We start from the raw sequence: 15,688 nt of genomic DNA, 5'->3' as shown, positions 1-15,688 counted from the left end.
GACCAGGGCACAAAAGCTTTTCATTCATGAATCCCTTTCATTTACAACAAACCACGGGTGGCCTCTCCCCAGGGATCTAGATGGTTCCAGGAACAAAGGAACACATAGAAAAAAGATACCTTTTATTTTTTTTAAAGCTGAAAGAGGCTGTGTCCAGTGGAAGAACTGTGGCCACTTCTCGGTGGAACTTCTGACTGGAACAGTCCTAGGCACCTGAGCGACTCTGAGGAAGGAGTCCATGGCGGCCACCCCTGGGGAAGCCAGGCCACCTTCTCAGAGCACTTCAAGGCAGGCACGTCTTGCTGGTAATAACAAAGGCATTGAGTATGACTGTAATAATAATAACTGCTAATACGCAAGGCTTACTAAGACCCAGGCATTGTTCTAAGCACTTTATAGGAATTCATTTAAGAGAACGTTTATGAGAACTGTAGCCAGCTTTATCACTGGAGGGTTCTCAGTGGCCCTCCATAGTACTTCACGTCAGGCCTGGCACCACAGCATTTAACGTCAACAGCCCTTGTAATAACAGCTGCTGTGTTTTATGGTTTAAAGAGAATTTTTATGTACATTGTCCTTTTTTTAAAAGAAAAAACAGCTTTGTTGAGGTACAGTTTGTATACCGCAGCATTCATCCATTGTAAATGCACAATTCTGTGGTTTTAGTAAATTTAGAGACGTATGTAACCATGACCACAATTCGGATTTAGAAACTTTCCATTCCTCCAAATGTTTCCTATGCTTGTTTGAAGTTCATCTCTGCTCCTACCCTAGCCCTGGGCAATCACGGATCCGCTTTTTGGTTCTCTGAATTTGCCCTTTCTGGAAATTTCATATAAATGGAATCATACAATATATAATCTTTTCCACCTGGGTTCTTTACTTAGCATAATATTGTTCTTGAGGTTCATCCGTGTTGTAGCATGTATCCGTCGTTTATTCCTTTAAATTTGTTACAAGTGTTCCATTGTGTGGCTATCCCACGTTTTGTTCATGTGTTTGTTAGTTGATGGACGTTTGGACCAGTCTCACTTTGGAGCTATTATGAATAATGCTGTTATGAACATTGTCCTTGTGTGAACATCTGTTTTCATGCTTATTGGGTAAATTCCTAGGAGTAGAATTGCTGGGTCATATGGGAAATTTATGTTTAACTTTGTAAGAAACTGCCCGTTTTCTCAAGTGCTTGTACCTATTTATATTCACTTCTGGGACACATGAGGGCTCCAGTTTTTCCACATCCTCTCTAACACTTGCTATTGTCAGTCTTTTTATTACAGCCATTCTAGTGGGTGTATAAAGGTATCTCATTTAATTTGCATTTTCTTAAATACTAGTCAAGTGAAGCATCTTTTCACGTTCTTGTTAGCCCTTTGCAATCTTTGGTGAAATATCTGAATAGATATATTAATTGGGTTGTTTTTATAGATATATATTAATTGGGGTGTCTTCTTATTACTGAGTTGCAAGCATTCTTTATATAATCTGGATGCAAGTTCTTTATAAGATATATTGATTTACAAATATTTTTCTCCCAGTCTGTGGCTTATCTTCATTTTAATATTGATTTATTTTTATGCACAAAATTTTTAATGTGGAAGTTCAATTTATCAATTTTTTTCTTGTATGCATAGGACTTTTTGTGTCATTATCTAAGAATTCTTTGCCTAACCCAAGGTCAGAAAGATTTTCTCCAACATTTTTTTCCTAGAAGTTTTGTAGTTTTAGCGATTACATTTAGATCTATGATCCATTTTGAGTTAATTTTTATGTATGATGTGAGACAAAGGTCTAATTCTTTTCTTTTATTAATTTTTTTGCATTTGTATGTCTAATTGACTATCCTTTATCCATTGAATTACAATAGTGATAAATAATAGTAATTACCTTCACATTTTTGTTGAAAATCAGTTGACTATAAATGTGAGGATTTATTTCTGAATTCCCAATTTTATTGCATTGATCTATATGCCTTTCCTTGAGTCAGTATCACACCATCTGGATTTCTGTGGCTTTGTAGTTATTTTTAAGATCAAGTAGTATGAATTTTCCAACTTTGTTATTATTCAAAATTGTTTCGGCTTTTCTAAGTTTTTGCATTTCCATATGCATGTTAGGATCAATTCGTCAATTTCTACCAAAAAGTCTGCTGGGATTTTGATAGTAATTTATAGATCAGTCTGGGAAGAATTCCCATCTTGACAATATTGAGGCTTCCAATTCATGAACATGAAATGTCTCTCCGTCTATTTAGATCTTTAGTTTTCTCAGCAGTGTTTTGCAATTGTTAGTATGTGAGTCTTGTGCTCCTTTTATTAAGTTTATTCCTAAGTATTTTATTATTTTAGGAATGGCTTTTTTTTGAGATGGAGTCTCGCTCTGTGGCCCAAGCTGGAGTGCAGTGGTATGATCTCCACTCACTGCAACCTCCATCTTCCGGGTTCAAGCGATTCTCCTGCCTCAGCCTCCTGAGTAGCTAGGATTACAGGTGCCCACCACTACTCCTAGCTAACTTTTTTGTATTTTTAGTAGAGACAGGGTTTCACCATGTTGGCCAGGCTGATCTTGAACTCCTGACTTCAGGTGATCTGCCCACCTTGGCCTCCCAAAGTGCTGGGATTACAGGTGTGAGCCACTGTGCCTGGCCAGGAATGGATTTTTTTTTAATTTCATTTTTGATTTTTTTGTTGTTAGTGTATAGAAGTGTGATTGATTTTATGTTCTGAAATCTTGTTAAACTCCTTTTTCTGTGTGGATTCATTGAGAGTTTTAACATACAGGATTATGTCATCTGTAAATAAAGACAGTTTGCGTCTTCCTTTCCAATCTGACGCTTTTAATTAATTAATTGCTTAGTTAATTCCTTTTATTTTTTGCCTTATTCCACTAGCTAGAACCTCCAGGACAGTGTGGAATAGAAGTGGCAATAGCAGACATCCTTGCCTTGTTCCCAACCTTTGGAGGAAAAGATTCAGTCTCTCACAATTTACATATGACAGTTGTCTGTGGGTATTACATTAATTTCAGATGTTATACCAGCCATACATTCCTGGGATAAATCTTCACTTAGCTATTCTATGTAATTCTTTTTATGTTGATAGATAGAGCTTAAGAATTACAGTTTTCTTGTGCTCTCTTTTGACGCATAGAATGAGTTGGGAAGTGTTCCTTTTCTGAAAAATTTTTTCAAAGAATTGATAAGTTATTTAATTTTTTTTTTTCTTGAGACAGAGTCTCAGTCTGTTACCCAGGCTGGAGTGCAGTGGCGTGATCTTGGCTCACTGCAACCTCCGCTTCCTGGGTTCAAGCGATTCTACAGCCTCAGCCTCCCAAGTAGCTGGGACTACAGGTACATGCCACCACGCCTGGCGAATTTTTGTATTTGTTTAGTAGATACGGGGTTTCACCATGTCGGCCAGGTTGGTCTCGAACTCCTGATCCAAGTGATCTACCTGCCTCAGCCTCCCATAGTGCTAGATTACAGGCATGAGCCACTGTCCCTGGCCTCGAACATTTTAAATTTATTGTGACTTGTGGCCTAGTGTATAGTCTGTCTCAGGGAATGGATGTTCCGTGTGTTCTTCAATGTGCAGAATGTGTATTTTGCAATCATTAGGTAGAGTATTCCGTATATGTCAGTTAGGTTAAGTTGCTTGATTGTATTAAGTCTTCTGCATCCATGCTAATATTCTGTTCCATCAACTATCGAGAGTAGGGTATTGAAATCTCCAACTATAATTGTTGAATTCTCTATTTCTCCTTTCAATTCTGTCAGTTGTTGCTTTGTGGATTTGGGAGATCTGTTTTTAGGTGCATAGGCATATGTAATTCTTAAATCTTGCTGATGTATTGATCCTTTTATAATTTTGAAATGTCTCTATCTTTAATGATCTCGTTGCAAAGTCTGTTTTGTCTCTCAAGCTATTGTATGGTTATTGTATGCATGGTGTAGCTTTTTCCATTTTTTAAAACTTTAAACCTGTATGTGTCTTTGAATCTAAAGTGTGTCATTTGTAGATAGTGTATGCAGTTGGCCTTTGAACAACATGGGGGTTGGGGTGCCAACCCCCTGTAACTTTTGACTTCCCACAGAGTTAAATACTAATAGCCTACTTTTGACTTGGATCCTTACCAATAACATAAACAGTCAATTAACACATATTCTGTATGTTACGTAGATTATATACTGTATTCTTACAATAAAGTAAACTAGAGAAAAGAAAAATTTTTTAAGAAAATCAGAAGGAAGGCGAAAATATATTTACTATTCGTTAAATAGAAGCAGATCATAAAGATCTTTATCTTTGTCATCTTCATGTTGAATAGAATGAGAAGAAAGAGAAAGAAGAGAGATTGGTCTTCTTTCTCAGGGGTGGCAGAGGTGGAGGAGGTGGAAGGGGAGGCAGGAGAGGTAGGCACACTTGGTATAACTTTTATTGAAAAAAATTCACATTTAAGTGAATCCACACAGTTCAAACTTGTGTTGTTCAAGGGTCAACTGTAGTTTGAGTATACTTTTAAAAAATCCAATCTGACAATCCCTGCCTTTCTTTAAGAGTGTTGAGACCTTTCATATTTAATATAATGAATTGATTTGGCTGGGTTTACATTTGACATTTTGTTATTATTTTTCTGTATGCCTTCTTCCTTTTTCATACCTCTGTTATTTTTTGATAGCCTTCTTTTATGTTAAATACATATATTTTAGTGTACCAGTTTAATCCTTCTTTTGATTTTTTAACTGTATTTTAAAATTTTTTTTTGTGATTCCCTAGGGCTCACAATATGCATTTTAATTTATCACCATTTACTTCAGATTAATAAGAACTTAATTCCTATAAAACAGAAAGTTTGCTCCCATAAAGCACCATTCTTTCCCCCTTCCATACTATTTTTTCATATTTATTATGTTTATATATGTTATAAATCTAGCAACCCAGTGTTGTAATTTCTGCTTTATCCAAACTTACACATCTTTTTAAAAAGTTAAGAAATAAGAAAAATATATTCAATCTTTTATATTAGTACATATCTTTAACATTTTTGGTGCTCTTTATTTCTTCCTGTGGAGGGCATAAGTTGCCATCTTCCTTTCAGCCTGAAGGATTTCATTTAGGTTTTTTTTTTTCTTTGGAGACAGAGTCTCACTTCGTCACCCAGGCTGGAGTGCGGCAGCACAGCTCGGCTCACAGCAATGCCTGCCTCCTGGGTTCAAGTGATTCTCTTTCCTCAGCCTCCCGTGTAGCTGAGACTACAGGTGCACGCCACCAAGGCTGGTGAACTTTTGTATTTTTAGTAGAGGCTGGGTTTTACCATGTTGGCCAGGCTAGTCTTGAACTTCTGACCTCAAGTGATCTGTCCGCATTGGCTTCCCAAAGTGCTGGGATGACAGGGATGAGCCACCATGCCCAGCTTCACTTAGTATGTCTTATAAGGTAAATCTGCAAACAGTTTGTTCTCTGTCTTTATTTATACAGAAATATTCTTTTTTTTTTCTTTTTTGCATTTTTGAAGAATTGTTTTGCTAGATACGGAATTCTTGGTTGATGTTTTCTTTTTGATTTCAATACTTGAATATGTCATCACATTGCCTTCTGGTCTCCATTGTTTCTAATGAGAAGGCAGCCATTAATCATATTGAAATGCCTTTGTACATAACGAATTGTTTTTCTCTTGCTGCTTTCAAGACTTTTTTTTTTCTCTTTGTCTTTCACAGGTTTGATTATACTGTGTCTAGGTATAGACTTCTTTGTATTTATCCTACTTGGGGTCTGTTGAGTTCCTTGGATGTGCAGATTAATGTTTTACATCAAGTTTGGGAAATTTTCTGTCATTTTTTTCTATAAATTTGTTTTACCTGTTTTGTCTTTCTCCACTCCTTCTAGGTCTCCCATTGCATGTATATTGGTATGTTTGAAGTTGTCCCACAGGTGTCTTGGTTCATTTTTCTTCGATTTTTTTTCTATTCTTCAGACTGGATAATTTCTATTGATGTACAAGTGAATTGGTTCTTTTGCCATCTTGAATCTTCTGTTAAGTCTCTTTAGTGAGCTTTTCATTGCAGTTATTGAACTAACTCTAGGATTTTCATTTGGTTCTTTTAAAAAAAAGGTCTCTATTAAAACACTTTGTTTATTCATTATTGTCATGCTTTCCTTTAATTCTTTAAACATGTTTTCCTTTAGTTCTTTGGATGTATTTATAATATCTGCTTTGAAGCATCTGTCTGCGAAATCCGACATCTGGATACATTAAAAACTAAGTTTCTGTTAACTGCTTTATTTCCTGAGTGCGGGTCACACTTTCCTATTTTTTACATCTCTTATAAGTCTTTTTGTTGAAAATTGGATGTTTTGATATTATATCAAACTCTGATTTCCGGTATTTTCCCTCTAATGGTGGTTGTTGCTGTTTTGTTTGTTTAGTAACTTGTCTGGGACAAGTTATGATGTCTGTCTCACTTGCAATGTGTGGTCATTGATGGCTTTGCTTAGTACTTTTTTTTTTTTAAGTACTTGGTACTTTTTAAATCTTTTGTTTTTATTTTAACAATTTGGTTTTTATTTTAAAACCAAATTAAACCCTGGATTCCTAGAGGTTGCCTTGGTGTCTGTGTAGCTTAGTGGGCACGTCACACATGTTACTATATAAATGGAAATAATATAGTGTCCACCTCATAAAGTTCTTGGGAGATTTGAATAAGTTAATCAATATAAATTACTCAGTGTAGTGACTGGCACATAGTAAGTGCTCAATGGATATGAGTATTCTTATTCTTTGGTGTTATCACTGTGTGAGGAAAATGAAGCTCAAAGAAATCTAGTGACTCAAGATCACACACCTGGTGAAAGCTAGAGCAGAGCTTAAACCCATACCCATCGGATGTTACTGTATGAGGCTGCACCTCCTGGTTCTGCATCTCTGTCATATTGTCACAAAATTTTAGTGTAAGTGCTTAAAGTTTACACAAAGTTGGCTGTGGCGGGAAATGGAGCAGTGGTGTGGAAACTGGAAGAAATGTTGCCATTCAACCTTAAGAGTCTATAATTCTGAGATACCACACAGTGGACAGATATGGGAGCTAGCAGTTACGATGCAGGACAAGCAAGCCCCCAAATTGGGGCTTAGCCCAGGACGGTTCTTTGCTCCCCATAGGAAAGAATTCGAGAGTGCACCAGTGGTGTTAAGCAGCAACTTTTATTGAAATGGCCAGTACCCAGCAGCAGCAACAGCAGCAGAGGTACTGCTCCTTGAGGAGTACCTAGAGTATTCAGCATGCCTAGAGTATCAGCTCAGCAGTAATTCTGCCCTCATAGGTATACCCGTTTTAATTATATGCAAATTCAGGGGCAGTTTATGCAGAAATTTCTAGGATGAGGGTGGTAACTTCTGGTTGTCAGGTTATTGCCATGGAAAGGGCAGTAATTTCTGGGTGTTGCCATGGCAATGGTAAGCTGACATGGCACATTAGCGGGTGTGTCTTATGGAAAGCTGCTTCCACTCCAGACCTGTTTTCACTAGTCCTCAATTTGGTCCGGTGTTCGAGCCCTACCTCTGGGCAGCACAGAGGATTGTTTCAGCCTCATTCCCTGGATTTTCTTCTCCAAGGAGTAAAGAGCAAGTCCTATGTGTGTGGCTAGCTGGCTAGAGACTATTTCTATTAACTATTCTTTTGGGAGCTAAACTAATTTAATTCCATCCTCTAGACTCTTTTCCTGTTCAGGAGTGGTGTCTCTGGGATGAGTCCTTCTCCAGAGTCAGATGTTTACTCTCACATCTAAATGTAGAGCCAAGCAAGCTTGTTGAGATGTTAATTGAACTCATGTCTTTGGACGGATTTCATATCACAGTGGCTTTCTTTTGTAGAGCCTTCGTGAGAGAGGAGGGATTTACGTGTTTTAAAAAAAGGTTGGGAGTAAAAGGTTGAAAATAAACAAGGACACCTCTTTGAAGTGTTTAGGAAGAAAGGGAGTTTTTAAATATTTCCTGGAATTCATCTAATTTACAAATGCACAACTTTGTTAATCATGTCCAGGCATGTCCTCAGCCCTGGGTCTTTCCATAATATTAAGAGCATGTTCAGTGCAATGCAGCCTGAATCACTCACTTCTAGCTGCAGATGAAAACAGTTTCAATCAACTGGGACTCCACCTCAATGTGCATGCGAAGCAATTAAAATCAAAGAAGCTTAAAGGCATAATTTCCAGGGGTGGAATCCCATTTCTTTCCCCTTCTGTATGTTTCAGCTCTTCAGTCGCTCCAGTAAACACTAGGAGAAGTTATTGGGAGGAGATTGCCTGTCTGATTGATTGACTGTAGTCTTAGGGCTCCTCACAGCACTCTACAGATAAATTGGAATTTTCAGAAAAAAAAATCGAATGAATATTAATAATAACAGTGGAGGCTGGTATCAAGAGAAGGGACACAGAAGAGACAGTTGGGAGAAGTGAGAAGCAAAGCTTCAACTGGCAGGGCATGGTGGCCCACGCCTTTAATCCCAGCACTTTGGGAAGCCAAGGCGGGTGGATCACGAGGTCAGGAGTTCAAAACCAGCTGGGCCAAGATGGTGAAACCCCATCTCTATTAAAAATACAAAAATTAGCCAGGTGCGGTGGTGGGTGCCTGTAATCCCAGCTACTCAGGAGGCTGAGGCAGGAGAATCACTTGAACCCGGGAGGTGGAGGTTGCAGTGAGCTGAGATCACGCCACTGCACTCCAGCCTGGGTGACAGAGCAAGACTCTGTTTCAAAAAAAAAAAAAAAGCTTCAGCCAGTGTTGTGGGTTAGAGGACCCAGGTCCGTGGAGAGGTTACCACCAGCACGTCACTCACGCAGCAAAGATTTATTCAGTTTCACCTGTGAGCCAAATCTTGCCTAGGTGCTAGGGACATGGGGGTTAGAAAAACAGATGGAGTCAGTCTCTGTCCTCATGGAATGGACAGTGAAGACAGACATTAACCAGATAATGGGAACGGCTGCAATAAGGGCGATGAAGGGGAAGTCCAGGTGCTGCCCGATGGGGGATTCAGGGTGTGTGTGGGGGATTGTTACTAAAGGCTTCCTCCAGAGCGTGACATTTCAGGTGAGACAAGTGGGTGGGACTTAGCCAGGCCAAGACACAGAGGAAGAAGAGTAGTTGAGGCCGAGAGCGTAGTGAGTGGAAAAGCTTTGCGGGTGGCAGGAGCTTGATGTGCCCTGGAAGCTGAAGCCGTAGCTTCCTGGAGCACACCCAGGCCTGGAGGGGTGGGCGGGTCAGGCTATTCAGGACCTTGAAAGCTGTGCCAGGGATTGGGCACTTTATCCTGGGCCCAGTGGGATTTGCAACCATGGGTGGCATTTTAACCAATAGAGTAATATGGTTTGCATTTTCGTCTGGTGACTTAAGTACTTTTTCATGCGTTCTTCTGTGGGATGGACCTGAAAAAATGGTCTGGACTTGAGGATCCCTGGAGAGCACAGTGAAGCTCAGTGAGGAGTTCTGTTTGTCGGGTTGTGGTGAGGTTTTGAAGAGGGGAATGACATGTCTGGGAGCAGCACTGTAGTGGCTTTCAGAAGTTCTGGGGAAACTTGATCATGTAGCAGAAGGCAGCTGAGGAGGCGGTCCAGGCACTTAGGAGCAAAGTGCCTGGACTTCTTAGGTGAGAGGGGAGGTTGAGAGCTTGTGGTAGGTGTCCCAGGGACCCTGGAGCCGGAAAGTTGTGGACTGGTCGTCAGAGCCAAGAGAGGGCCAAGGGAGCAGGCAGCATTCACAGGAAAAGAAAGGTCTGAGTGAAAGTGATTGAAGAGAGGTGGGAAAGGGGAGGGAGAGGCCTCTGATCTGTGTGCAAGGAGGGGGGCGGGTGTCCAGGTATGTAGATGGGGGTGTGAGCCTCTTTTAGAGAAGTCAGGGTTAGGGCTCACTTGCAGGCACTCAGGAAGGACCGGAAGGAAGAAAGTGAAGATACTGTCCCCATTGTGTCCCTCAGCACCCGGAGGGGGTGTCGACCTGCTCCTCAGGCCAGGCCAGCCCAACACCAGTGACTAACATGACCTCAGGGTCTAAACTAATGTGTGCTGCAGCTCTTAAGTCAGAAAGCTGATTTTTATAAATCACAAATTGACCTTATTACCCATGGTCCTTCAGTGACCTCAGAAATCAAAGTGAAAAACAAAAACCAGCCCTAAACCTCTCTGGACCATCGTTTTGCTCCTGAAGCAGGACCCCAAAATACCAGTGGCCTATTTTCTGCTCAAGTCTTTCTGTCCTCATGGTTCTGGAGAATGTCCTTTCAGTATCTTTATTCCTTCCCCATTTCACTGCAGATGTGCTCCAAGTTTCATGTTCCAGCAATCAGATGATCATGATGGAATATTCCCTGAGCTGCTTTTTCCATTCTTTAGTCTAAGTTCAAAGACACTGAGCATTCCAAAACCCCGCCTGTTCTGTTTCCCAGAACAGACCTTTCTTCCCTATTCTCCAGCACCCTCTTTTCCTTCCCCTTTCCTTTCCTTTCCTTTTCTTTTTCTTTTTTCTTTTCCTTCCTTCCCTTCCTTCCTTCCTTCCTTCCTTCCTTCCTTCCTTCCTTCCTTCCTTCCTTCCTTCCTTCCTTTTCTTTTCTTTTCTTTTCTTTTCTTTCTTTTTTATTTTTTCTTTACTGGGAGTGAGGTCATTTGTGGAGCTGTCAGTGCTCTGCAAGAGGACAGACTTAAGGGGTGCCAGGCCCTCCTCACTTCTACCTTCTGGTTTGTATGGTCTGTAAAATGAGCTGTATAAATACCCAACATTTGATCAAATTAAACTGAAAGGATGATTGATGATGCGGGGATCAAACTTACCTTTACAATGTAGACCATTTTATTGGTAAAGATGAATGAGAATGATTTGACCTGAAAGGGAACTCAGATTTTTTTCCTAATTGAAGTAGTCACTTCTTTTGGAATGGTAAGTTCCCTGGAATATTTTCCCAGCCTACTGTGTCTATGACAGACTCAAATATTGGAAGTGTGTCGGGTAGGGAAGGAATCCTGTTGGTTCTCTGGTGAATCCTGAGGAGACCTTGTTTCTGGGTAAGTAGACCTAATCAGGGAGACTTACACGTTCCTTGGGGGGTTCTTCCAAACCATTTTGAGGATTTTCTTAAACTTCCAGAATTAGGAGGCCATTTATTAAGATAGTTTGAGGTATGGTGTCAGCCAACAAGGTGAGTTGGGATTTTATTTTATTTTATTTTATTTTATTTTATTTTATTTTATTTTGAGACGGAGTCTCGGCTCTGTGCCCCAGGCTGGAGAGCAGTGGCGCTCTCTCGGCTCACTGCAAGCTCCGCCTCCCGGGTTCCCGCCATTCTCCTGCCTCAGCCTCACGAGTAGCTGGGACTACAGGCGCCCGCCACCGCGCCCGGCTAGTTTTTTGTATTTTTTAGTAGAGATGGGGTTTCACCATGTTAGCCAGGATGGTCTCGATCTCCTGACCTCGTGATCCGCCCGTCTCGGCCTCCCAAAGTGCTGGGATTACAGGCTTGAGCCACCGCGCCCGGCGAGTTGGGATTTTAATCATGTTTTCGGTTTAAAGGCAAAGGTTTAATCATGTTTTTGGTTTTAAGACCATGCCGTTCAGTTAGCCCCTTGTTATGATCTAAAGGTGTTTGGCAGCTTGAAATCCAAAAGGAGGTCCACTGAGGTATGGAGAGAGCTCCACATATTGGGCTAAAAGCCAGTCACATTTAGCATTTTGGAAAGTTATGTGAAAAATGTATGTAGTCTGTTGTAACAGTGAAGCAACTGCCAAGCTTTTCCATTGTTCTTTTACACCGAATTAACTCACTCTTAATGAAAGGACCGACACAGGGCCTTACACGCTGGTCTTCGTGCGGGGCCCGCCTGTGTATCTGGCTGTGATGGTTGCCTTTGCTCGTAGCTCAATGGTGCTGATTACAAGAGTTTAAGTATGCTGGACAGTGTTGCACAAACTAGGCCATTTGTGTTTCTTTTTCTCTTTCTCTTCCTTTGTAGATGATAAATTCAGCCCATATTCTAACAGAAGATTTTCATTCCAGAATTTAAGGCAGCGTTCTTCTCTCACAGTGACATGCCTCGCAGATGGTCTAGGGCTGCCACGTGGATCACACGGCCCTTTGATCCTGGGAAGTGTCGGGCCTTCCAGTTCTTTTCTGACCATTCACCCTTCACACTGGTTCCCTTCAAGTCCTCGAGTACTGAGGGCTGGAGTCCTAGTTGGTCCCAAATTGCCCCTTTCCTGGGGACCAGGGTGGGTAACAATTGGGTTCTGGGCTCCTTGGTAATTTTACTTCCTTCCTGTTTGCAACCATAGCAGAGTTTTGGATCATTCTGGAGGGACTTGAGTCCCCCGGATTCCTGAAAATGACCTGACCTTTTTGGATTCCTAGAACCAGACCTTCTTGCAGTGGCCACAACAGATGGAAGCCAATTTTTCAGAGAGCCCAAGAACAGACCAATCCTAGTCTGAATTCCAAGAGTTCGGTGGAAGACACACCATATCAGTCTATTCTCACACTGCTACGAAGAAATACCTGAGACTGGGTAATTTGTAAATGAAAGAGGTTTCGACTCACACTTCTGCATTGTTCAGGAAACTTACAATCATGGCAGAAGGCAAAGGAGAGGCAGGCATCTTCTTCTTGCGTGGGGGTGATGGGAATTACAATTCAAGGTGAGATTTGGGTGGGGACACGGCCAAACCACATCACACACAGCGAGGGGAACAGGGTAATGAATTTAGAACCCCAAACCTGAACCCCATTCTTGCTTTCTTATTATATGAACGCATCAATTATTGGCCCTGCCCGAGCTTCAGTTTCTCGACTTATAAAATGAGGATAAGAACATGCATCTCACAAGGCCTTATAGAAAAGAAAGGAGATGAAGTGTGTGAAAACATGATGTAAGCTATCATAACATAGTTAGTCTTCTTTACTCTCTCTATGGATTTTGGAATTCCTCTATTGTTGGTACATACATTAGCACCAGGCACATCAGAAGTTTCTCGGTAATTTTTGGGGGTTCAGGAGTTGTTCTGGCAGCCCCATGCCAAACGTTTTCATCTTTACTGTTTAGAGGGAGGCAGTTGTTTTTATTGTTGAGAGAAAAAAATAGATTTCACATAAAGGGATGAAAAATGTAAGGTCTTTTGTTCTTTTTATTAATTTCCTTCCTTTCCTCCGTGACTTTGTGTATTAAGACCTACACTCTTGATGGTGAAAGCAGACCTTGGCTCATTGCTAGGTTTCGGCGTCGGGGGAGGGGGGAGGAGGGAGAATGAAAAACAAGCAGGATGTTTTCTCCTCCACGGGGTTGTTTATAAGCTTTTGGCAGTGTGAGTAACACGCTGTGCTCATCTAGTGAGTCTGGCTCTGTGGCCCTGAGGCTTGTCCGTTTGCATACAGGACTAATTGTTTTATTGGGAGAATGAGACTTAGAACCTTTAGAATGGAGATGCTACCTTCCAGTCTCTTGTATAGTAAAAGCTGCTACGATTACTTTCCGTAGATAAACAAGTTGCTTTATGTAGTTGTCTCCTCGTCAGGTGACAGCAGCAGCAGCAGTGCCGGTTGACATTAATTGAGCAATTATTAGAGGTTAGTCACTATTTTCAGTGCTTTACATGTGCTGATTCCTCATCTGCACCGCCACCATGTAAGGTGGGAAGGTGGATACAGTCGTTTCCCATCTTAAAGGCAAGAGAATCCTGCGCAGACGCATTAAATGACTTGCCCAGGAGCACACACCCCGTTCAGGGGCTGGCACAGTAACTGGAAAGATGGTGACTAGGTTTGGGGGTCTTGGATTAATGAATAAATGAATAAATGTGCCCTTCACAGTGTCTGTCACAAGGCAAGGACTCAACAAATGGCAGTTTTTAGTCATACTGCTCTGGAGTTGGACCAGACAACTGGAGTGTTTGTTGAGATACGAAGAAAGTGTGTTGGTAGTAGCATATTTTATTGGAGATCTTGGGTGACCAGCGTTCTCAAGCAAAATATGAAAGCTCATTAGGAACTAACTAACCTCTGACTTTAGCTTGGGCAGTTTACCCATTGTCCGTGAGTTAGGCCACTCATTCACCTTCCCCTCTTACTTCCATGTATTACACGGTGGTTAAGGGTATCAGCTGTGGGGAGGAACGACCCTGGTGCAAACCCCAGCACTGCCAGATACCCCCTGTGGACACTTACCCATTTGAGCCCAAGACTCCTCCTCTGAAATGAGGGTGAGAGGATCCAGCACACAGGAGGATACAATATCCATGGAAATATACGTAACGCCAGGGTTGCTGTGAGCACCAAGTGAGCTTGTATACAGGAACAGCTTCCAACAGTACCTGGTACACAGTAAGCACTCAAGCAGTGTTACCTGCACACACCATGATTGTGGACATTTATTATCATCCACTTCCTCAGTCCCCTGCCACAGTCCTCAGAGAATTTGAGGTGTTCACTAAAATGACACAAAGGTAAAAAAAAAAAAACAAAACCGAGTAGAGACTCAGGGCCAGGGGTAAATGTGTAGAAGATGAAAGTGTGGGCCTCATACAAAAAGACACAAAGGCACACCTGGTGGCCAAACACGCTTCTCAGCCCCTCAGCCACGCAACTGGTGTGAAAAGGGAGATTGTCACCTTTATGGAGCTGTCATTGTCAGAGAGAAAGAAGCAAGTCCGTCCTCAGGAGAAGCACAGTATTCTCAAGCACCGACTTCTCAAATAAAGTACCTTTATTTCTCTTTTTAGAACATGTTCTCTAAGTTCTACGCCCCTGGCCACAGGTGGGCCTCATCAAAGGCTTGGACGCTCTGGCCTTGCCTTTCCCTCTCACGGCCTGGAGTCACCACCCTTTAGCCCTTGTCTGAACTGACTTCCTTGAAATCGGTTGGGCATTTTATAGTTTGGTTTGTGGTCAACCCTCATTAGCCAAGAAGGGATGAACCACACCACTTACTTTTCTATAGCTAAAGGTCTGGGCGACAGCGGCCTTGAGGATCCCTCATGCGCACAATCCTGAGGCAGGGATAGGGACAGGCCTTGAGGCTTCTCCCAAGGAGGGTCAGCGCGGCCCTTGCTCCTGGCGAGCAGGCGCGCGTTTGCAGGGGTGGGGGCAGTGCGTGCCTTTCCCGTCGGCTTGTGTGTGCCCAGAGCTGTCAGACCCGTGTTCTTGGTCACGTTTGCCGTGGCACAGGGTGCTCCGGCCACCGTCGTCTGCTGCTCCTAGCCAGACAGGGCCACATCATGCTCCAGAGACGGCTGGGAAGGGCCTTGGGGCTGGCCTCGGATGCTGACCCTTATCTGTTTGTTTGCTTCTTTCCAAGGGCTACAGAGCCAGGAAGAGGAGCATAGAAAGAAAAAGGAACAGGAAATTGTTCAAAAGAAGTTTGTGAAATGAGAAAAGCAGCAGGAAACAGCTCGGGAATCAGGGAGGCTGCAGCCGAAGGAAGTGTGTCTTACGGACCAGGCAGGGCAGAAGGATAAATCATCCAGACCTTTGTGGCTCCTTCCTCCTGGGCCCTCATGAGCTGGGTCCCCAGGATGGAAGGGATCTTTCCTGTACCTGAGGGACTGAGTGTGCCACTCACCGCCCCTTGCGTCAGTGCAGAGACAGGGATCTGGAGTTAGAAATGACTGTGCGCAAGCCAGACCACCCCGGGCCGGCTGCGTCGCTGCCTCCCTCCCTGCCTCT

The 15,688-nt window shown here is 42.3% G+C and overlaps 1 protein-coding gene across 3 annotated transcripts in view; it reads left to right on the top strand.

Annotated features, from left to right (window-relative positions):
• XXYLT1 (xyloside xylosyltransferase 1) overlaps window positions 1–15,688 on the top strand; it is a 197,908-nt gene that overhangs the window by 75,768 nt on the left and 106,452 nt on the right. The window lies entirely within an intron of this gene.

This window comes from Chlorocebus sabaeus, chromosome 15, assembly GCF_047675955.1.
Source record: "Chlorocebus sabaeus isolate Y175 chromosome 15, mChlSab1.0.hap1, whole genome shotgun sequence".
In the NCBI taxonomy this organism is placed as follows: domain Eukaryota; kingdom Metazoa; phylum Chordata; class Mammalia; order Primates; family Cercopithecidae; genus Chlorocebus; species Chlorocebus sabaeus.
The sequence above is the reverse complement of the archived record's forward strand: the minus strand, read 5'-3'. Positions and strand labels throughout refer to the sequence as shown.